The sequence below is a fragment of the Physeter macrocephalus genome, unplaced genomic scaffold, assembly GCF_002837175.3.
Source record: "Physeter macrocephalus isolate SW-GA unplaced genomic scaffold, ASM283717v5 random_1471, whole genome shotgun sequence".
Classification (NCBI taxonomy): Eukaryota; Metazoa; Chordata; class Mammalia; order Artiodactyla; family Physeteridae; genus Physeter; species Physeter macrocephalus.
The window spans coordinates 12,250-20,088 of record NW_021146641.1 but is presented as its reverse complement, the minus strand read 5'-3'; the positions used below and the strand labels follow the sequence as shown (position 1 = coordinate 20,088).

The following is a 7,839-nucleotide window of genomic DNA, read 5'->3' as shown; positions in this document are numbered from 1 at the left end:
CGCAGGCTCAGTAGTTGTGGCGCACGGGCTTAGTTGCTCCGCGGCGTGTGGGATCTTTCCAGACCAGGGCTCGAACCTGTGTCCCCTGCATTGGCAGGTGGATTCTGAACCACTGTGGAAGCCCGAAGCTCAGGTTCTTGATGTCTCATCACAGAAAGAATTCAGTGAGAGACAAAGTGATAGATAAGAAGTGGATTTATTTAGAGAGAAACACACTCCACAGAGAGAGTTGGCCATCTCAGAAGGTGAGAAAGGCACCAGGGTGTGGGGCTGTCAGCTTTTATAGGGGTGGGTAATTTCATAGGCTAATGAGGGGGAGGAGTATTATAGCTATTTCAGGAAGGGGCGGGGACTTCCAGGAATTGGACCACCGCCCATTTTTTGATCCTTCTGGTCGGCCTTGGAACTGTCATGGCACCTGTGGGTGTGTCATTCAGCTTACTGATGTGTTACACTGAGCGTATCCTGAGGCTCACGGTGTAGTGGAAGTCGACTGACCACCATCTTGGACCCAAAGGTCTCTAACCAGTTTATGTCATGTCCTCGGGCTATGTCATTCTTTCAAAGGTTTCTAATCAGTTTATGTCATGTTCTTGGGCTATGTCATTCTTTCAAAGGTTTCTAATCAGTTTATGTCATGTCCTCAGGCTATGTCAACCATTCTTTCAGAGGTTGTGCCCTGCCCCCTTCCCTCCTGTTTCACCCTCAAACTTCTTGTTTAAAGAGGATGTGACAGACACATTTATTCCCACAATAGCTACGGGAAAGCTCTGCCCAGTGACGTGGGTGAGATTCAGGTATTCACTGCATAGGTATTTGTTGAACAGCTGCTGTGTGCCGGTGGGAGCTGGGGTCCTGCCTTCAGGGTTTTCAGTCTGACTCATGTTCTAGCCGAGGATCCAGGCAAGCACGTGATTACAACGAAGCGCGACAGGATTGTCAGGGCTCAACAAGCTGAGGAGGCTTCCTGGAGAAAGTGACAGGAAGAGCGGGACTTACCTAAGCACAGAGGATGGAGGAAAATTGTTCCGGGAGAGAGAACTGCATATGCAGGGGCCTCGGGGTAGAAAGGACAGAGATGCCCCAGAGGAAATGAAATCATTCTGTCTGAGAGAATTCCTTTGGGCCTCTCCCCACCAAAGACTTCGCAGACAGGAAGCACCTCACCAGCCACACGCGACCTCAGGAGCATTGGCTTGGGGTTTTCTTCCAAGCGCATCAGTCCAGCAGCACAAGAGGGTGTCAGCCAACGATAAGGCTGGGGGCCTCCTCCCTTAGGGCAAAGGCTGTCTGCCCGGGTCACGAGGACTCATTCCAGCGGTCAGCGCCTTGGGGCCCCATTCCGGGAATGCTTCCGTGACCGCAGCCCCGACCCTGGTCAGTGCTTCCCAAAGGCCTCTGTCTGCTCAGGATCTCTGCGGGGTGGGGGAGGCAGGCGCCCCAGCTGTGCAGGGTGTGCCCCAGCCAGGCCACTCCCCTAAACTGCTGTCTATCACAGGCTTGGCAACTCTGGCCCCCAGGGCAAATCTGGGGCAGTCTGGTTTTTGGGTTTTTTTAAAATATTTTATTTATTAGTTTGGCTGCGCCGGGTCTTAGTTGCCACGTGCGGAATCTTTTAGTTGCCGCATGTGGGGGGCTCTCAGTTGCGGCGCGCAGGATCTAGTTCCCTGACCAGGGATTGAACCTGGGCCCCCTGCACTGGGAGCGCGGAGTTTTACCCACTGGACCACCAGGGAAGTCCCTGATTTTGTAAATAAGGTTTTATTGGAAACAGTCTCGCCCTTTCACTTACATATCTTCTAAGGCTGTTTTTGTGTTGCAACGGCAGAATCGCATGGTGGCAAGGGGGCTTGTGTGGCCTGATAAAATAGTCACTCTCTGGCCCTCTGCAGACCCCTGCGCTACATGAATGGGATGCTTTAAATCTCTGTGTGTACCCGCAACAAATTCCTGGAAACCTCCCCACTGAGGGAACGGGGCGGGGGGAACAGGGAACCTCCTCGGATGGATATTTTTAAGAAGAGCTTTCGGTGGGCAGGGAGGAGGGGGTGTCCTCCAGAGGAGAGGTGGGGGTCTTCTTAGCCCTCTGGCCCTCAGTGTGGGGTGACACTGGATGACCGAGGGATAGCTCAGAGGCTCTGGCCAGAAAGTATAAAAACCGCAGCTGTGAGGGGAGGGTCGGATGGATGGACACAAGATGGGCTGGGTCACAGGGAGGCCAGGGCGGCTGCAGGAGCTGGGAGAGGGCTCCAGGCTCGGCCTTCGTGACAGTGAAATAGAGATGCCTGTCAAGTGATGCTGTGCCCTGGCAGCTGCCAGGCCCGTCATCACCCCTAATCTCGCAGAGGCTGGCACACTCTTCTGCTGGGCCTGTGATGACAGCGGACGGCCATCAGGAGGCTGGGGCCAGCCTGGACGGTGCAGAAAGAAAAGCAAGTGAGGTCAGAGAGCCAGGAATCCTCCAGGGAGAGCGTGAGGACTGTCTGTCCGAAGGGTCCCCCCCGAGAGGTCGCCCACACCTCCCCTCTCCAGGGAGGGCTCCCCATGCCCGGCTGGAGGGGGGACCTCTGGGAGAGGTCTGAGTCTGACAACCACCTGCTGGAAGCTTCTCTCCAGGCCCGTCCTCTCTGGGTGATTGAAACATGGCCCCTGGAGCCGGACAGCCCAGGCGTGAAAGCGAGCTCTGCCACTTCCTGCTCCGGGACTTAGATCAGATAATTGAACCCCTCTCCAGCTTCGTTTCTGCACTTGCAAAATGAGGATCAAATAACACCTGCTTTGCAGGGTTGTTGGGAATTGTGAGATGATATTTGAATAATATGTAGCAGAGTGGCTGGTCTGGGCTAAGTCCATACACATGGGGGCTGGAGAGTCAGTCCAGTTAGTCAATCCTTTCCCCTAATTTATGTTCATTTGCTCTTATTCTAGGCTTGAGCGTTAAAATAAATAGTTGGCAAAAAAAAAATAGCAGAGACTTCCTCTGATTTAGAACTTAAGGGGCCCTGATGGCTCAGTGTCTGGTGTAGCACACCATCTAACTGGAGTAGAACATTCTGGAACAGGATGGCTGGCCTTCCTAGTCCCTCTGCGTTGGACTATCCAGGACTCTGTCGGGAGGCCTGGAAGTCCGGTCCACCTGAGCCCTGCTCTTGACCCTAATGTATCCAAGAGGCGTTACAGATGTCCAGGACCCAGAGCCATGCAGGCCCCCGGCGCCATGGAAAGAGAAGCAAGCTCTGAACCGTGAAGCTCACATCTTGAGCCCACTGACCCGGCCGGGGCCTCCACCCCACTGTCCCTTTGCAGGGAAGGATCTGCCTCGCGCTAAGTGGACGCCTCTCCTGCCATGGGGTATGTGCCGTCCAGTCGGTGGCTGAAACCCCCAGAAGCTCTCCCTGCCTCTCTCCTGACGTTTGGGGCCAAAGCCTCCCAAATACCAGACTCCTTTCTAAAGTATGCGGTAAGCACCTAATGTGTGCCAGCCACCGTGTCAGACATTCTACTCAGGGCGGGGCGTTTGGGGGAGCCCACTGCCAAGAGGGAGACCCCAGCTGTGTGTGCGCGTGCCACACGGCGGGAGCACGTGTTCCAGCTTCCTTCCTGGGACTGCTTTTCAGGCCCTGGGGGGACCGAAGGAGAAGGCGGCCTCTGTTTTAGGGCCCAGCCGGCAGGCCAGATGCACTTGGCCACGATTGATGGCCTCTATTAACGGCAGGCTGTAAACCGATTGGGTGCGCCGTGCCACGCGGCTCGCTCCCTGCCGAGCCCCACACCCGGGAACGCTTTTCCGCTGCCCTCGGCGTGAGGACAGTGTCAGAGAACGGCTCTGCCAGGCTCGAAACCGCTTTGGAAGCAGGACGCCGCTCCATTAGCCCTTGGGGAGAAAAGCCCAAATCCTGGAAGCCGACTTCTCCTGGGTGGTGGGGGTAGGAAAGCCAGTCAGGGAGGACATTCCAGAGCGACTCTGCGGGCAGGTGTGTCCCCTGGGCGGGTCCCACACCCTGCCTGGGCCTCAGTTTCCTGCTAGGAGCCTCCTCCTCCAATTGGACTCGCCCAGGGCTCTGGTCACAGGGCCCTTTATGAAGTCACCCTCCCCGCCCTCCTCCCCTTACTTCATCCCTGAGAGAATCCCTGCAAATAAGAAGCCTTTTCCCACCAAGTCGCTCCCCCACCTCCTACCCTCCTCTGAGCTAGCGGGTAGGTTGGTCTCCTTCAAGTCAATTACAGGCTTTTTGGAAAAGAAAATTAGCAAGCGTGCCAGAGAGGGGCGTGCGATTCACAAGCAACGGAACCTCTCCACTCCTGAGGAGCTTTAACTTTCCAGCACTCGGTGGGGTCTCTCTTTTATCCCTAAAAGGCAGTGAGATATCTCAGATTTGGTTCCACCCATTGGACGGGTGAGAAAACTGAGTCCAGAGAGAGGCTGTGATCTGGAGCCGGGGCAGCTCTGAGACGGGGGTCGGGGCCTCTGACCCCTCCCGGGGTCTTTGTCCCACAGGCCCCTGAGAACGTGAGCCGAAATCCTCTAAAACCGCCGGTCCCTCCAGCTATGACAGCAATTGGAGGTGCGTAAGGAAAAGTACTATCTCGTGTAAAAGCCGCTGATTGGTGTCTCCGTGCTGCCGTGTCCCCTGGGGTCAGCGGGGCCTGCAGGAGCGGTGACCTCCGGGCTCAATAAATCAGGCGGCGCCAGAGCCTGCGGCCAGCGCCCCCCTCTGTGCCCGGCTCGCTTTGCAACCCGAGTGTCTGCTTCCAGCCGCCCTCTGGATGGGCAGGGGGCCAGGGCTGGAGCCCAGGACGCCCACGGGACCATGCAAGCTCCCCCGCGGCTCCAGGAGAAGGAGGAGACTCCCGCCCCGCAGCTTTCTCTCCCAGCCTGCCAGACCCGGGCTGGGGCCCTGTCGGCAAGGCCTGGGGATGAGAGGCCACCGCGGTGCAGGCCCGGGGATTTGTCACATTTTTTCCCCGGGTTAATTACCACTGCTCGGAATCCCAGCGGCGCCTGCCTGGGCGCAGCAAGCCTCTTGGCTGTTGCCGGGTGGGGAATCTCAGTCTTTCTCAGGTGACAGCTGCTGGCCCGGGACAGAACTGTCCTTGTTCTGGGGGCGCCACCTCCCCAGGGGACCCCAGCTGTCCAGTCGTGGGCGGCGCCTCACTGGTGGGGGATGGGGATTGGACAGTCAGGGTGTGAGGGGGCCCATGGGTAGGGCGGGGGCCGCCTGGGGCCGCAGGGGTCCCGGCCAGACAGGCGTCCTCCTGGGCCAACCCACCCCACTCAGCCCCACACGCTGCACTTGCCCTTCGCCTCTACAAGGGGCAAGTAGGTAACCTTTCCATTTTCGCACCGGCTTAAATAGTCTCGGTGTCGATCACGGCCCTGGACACTCGGCGGGCACCCGACACCCGCTGTGGATGGCGAGTCCGCCAGCGCATCTGTCTCCTGGCGGAGTCGTGTTCCCAGCTCGCTGGCACCCCCCAGCGCCCCTCCCCCCGCAGGGTGAGGACGCATCACATGTGCTGTCAGTGAAACCTCAAGCATCCAGATGGATGCATTTTTCACTTCTAAAGATAAGCTAGGACAGAATGAAGATGATTCCTGATGAAATGTATCACATACTCACTCCCTTGAGCTCTGAGGTGCTGCCCTGAGCGGGGGAGAAGAGGGAGGTATACGTGGGGGACCCCTGACTGTCCCTTCCCTGGTAAAGGCCTCCGATTTCAGTCCGGGGGCTGACCTTGGGCTGACCTTTCTTGTCAAGGGGCAGATGTGAGACCTGGCTAGTCCAGGGGACTGAGTGCCTCCCTGGACTTTTGAGTACTGAGTTGTGGTCCAGGGATGAGGGGAAACCTGTCCGCTGCCGGTCTGCCCCTGCGGCGTGCCACAGGGGTGCTGTAGCTTTTGTCCTCTCCACGCCTTGCCTTTCAGCCATTTCTTAGGTTATATTGATCTCCCGCTTCTTTCCAACAAACCCCCTTTTCCCTTTGGTTAGCAGTCGGTTTCTGTTGCTTACAACCAACCACCCTGACTGCCCGGGTCACAGCCCGTGACTGGGAACACGCGTCGCTCACCCTCTGGGCTCCCTCGGGAAGCAGCTCAGTGAAAGTGCCTGGCGTTGAAGAATCCTTAATCCATCCTCAGTTTTGTAGACGCAGAGCTGAGGCTCCAAGAAGTCCAAGGTCACGCGGTCAGACTCACAGGCTCTCAGAGTTAAAAGGGAACTTAGAGTCATTCATCCAACTTTTCATCAGCCTCCTAAATTCCCCCGAATTAGCTTCAGCAGGTGACCGTCGAAAGATGTGCGAACACCTCAGCGACAGCAAAACTGTCTCTCCAGGCAGCTCCTTCCGTCTGCAGATGCCCTCGTTAGACACCCCCTGTGATGCTCCCCTGAGAGTTTTCTCTGTGTGTCCACCGTTGGGGTCCTGCCCTACAAATTCCATCCCTCTCCCCCCGACGGCCCTCGGACGGCCACACACAGCCACCCGCCCCAAGATCTCTCTGTTCCAGGACGGTGCCCCACTTCCTACAGCTCTTACTCGTGTGGCAGGGTTTCGAGGCCTTCCCCACCTGGCCACTGTGCCCTCCATGTAGTCCTGTCCTCACGGCAAGTCCGTAAAGTGGAACAGAACGCCCAGCCGTGGGCCTGTGGTGCAGCGTGGAGCCCGTCACCACCTCTCTCGGTCTGGACCAAACGACCTCTTGGGTCCTAACTCCTGCCGAACCAGCCTGTCCGTCCCGTTTCGCTGTGTTATCCACCAGCATATCCTCAGTTTCTTACTCAGGTCTCTGAGCCTGTATTTGTATAAGTGCGAAGCTTAGATTCAGCCTTCATTTCGGTGGCACAAGGTCACGTGGATACTGGCTCCATCCTCCAAAATAGCCCTTGTCCTGCACCTACCTCTCCCGCCCACCTCTGCCCTTGCACACAGCTTTGCGGTCTGCTGGGCGTATGCTCTCCCTCCAAGTTCTTTAGCCAAATGTGTTCCCCCCTAAAACCCTCCCTTAGAATCATGTTTACCGGGACACTGAAAAGCCCCCTTTTAGTCAGAAAGTCCCTACAAGAATCTGAAAAAGGTTTTGATCATCTCTGTTCCTCCCCTGGCAGATGCACCTCCATATTCTCATGCAAGGTTATGTGACAGCAGGGGGCAGGGGTGCGGGTCACCTGGAAGTCTCATGCCCCGATGGAGCGGAAATCGGCACATCTGGTTTGGCAGTCTGGTAGTAGTTACAGAAGATAAATGTGTGAGGACTCCGCGGCCCGGCAATTCCGCCCCCGGGGGTGTGCCCAGGGCAGATGAGAGCACAGGTCCGCCAAAGACACCGCAGTCACCGTAGCTCTGCTCCCAGCAGCCTCAAACTGGAGACAACCCCGATGTCCACCTGCAAAAGAATGGACAATCGCGGTGTAGTCATACGACGGAATGCTATCTGGCAACGCACATGCGCGAACTGCTCCGTGCGGCAACACCGGTAATTCTCCCAAACAGACGATGGGTGCAAACAGCCAGACGCAGATGAGGAGTAGAGCCGCTATGGTTTCATTACAGGGTGTTCGAAAGCTGGCAGGAACAGGTGGTGTTGACAGAGCTCAGAACACTGGGTTCCCTGGGAGGGAGGGGATGCCTGCTGACCGGAGCGGGGACGTAGCTTTCTAGGGACCTGGAGATGGTTTACACCTGTAGTTACACGAGTATACACCTGCATCAACTAAGATTTGTACACTTTAGGGACTTCCCTGGCGGTCCAGTGGTTAAGACTCCATGCTTCCACCGCGGGGGGGTGAGGGTTTGATCCCTGGTCGGGGAACTAAGATCCTGCAGGCCACACAGCACAGC

The 7,839-nt window shown here is 57.0% G+C and overlaps 1 long non-coding RNA gene across 4 annotated transcripts in view; it reads left to right on the top strand.

Moving 5' to 3' along the window:
- The first annotated feature begins 2,367 nt into the window (after positions 1–2,367).
- The window catches only part of LOC114485445 (uncharacterized), a 13,036-nt gene continuing 7,564 nt past the window's right edge, over positions 2,368–7,839 (top strand). For 3 of the 4 annotated variants that reach the window (XR_003678881.1, XR_008616844.1, XR_003678878.1), the window contains exons 1-2: positions 2,406–3,460; positions 7,107–7,474. This is a non-coding gene — a long non-coding RNA (uncharacterized lncRNA). Of the gene's footprint in view, positions 3,461–7,106; positions 7,475–7,839 lie in introns of all 4 variants that reach the window. The other variant, XR_003678879.1, reaches the window with a different exon arrangement.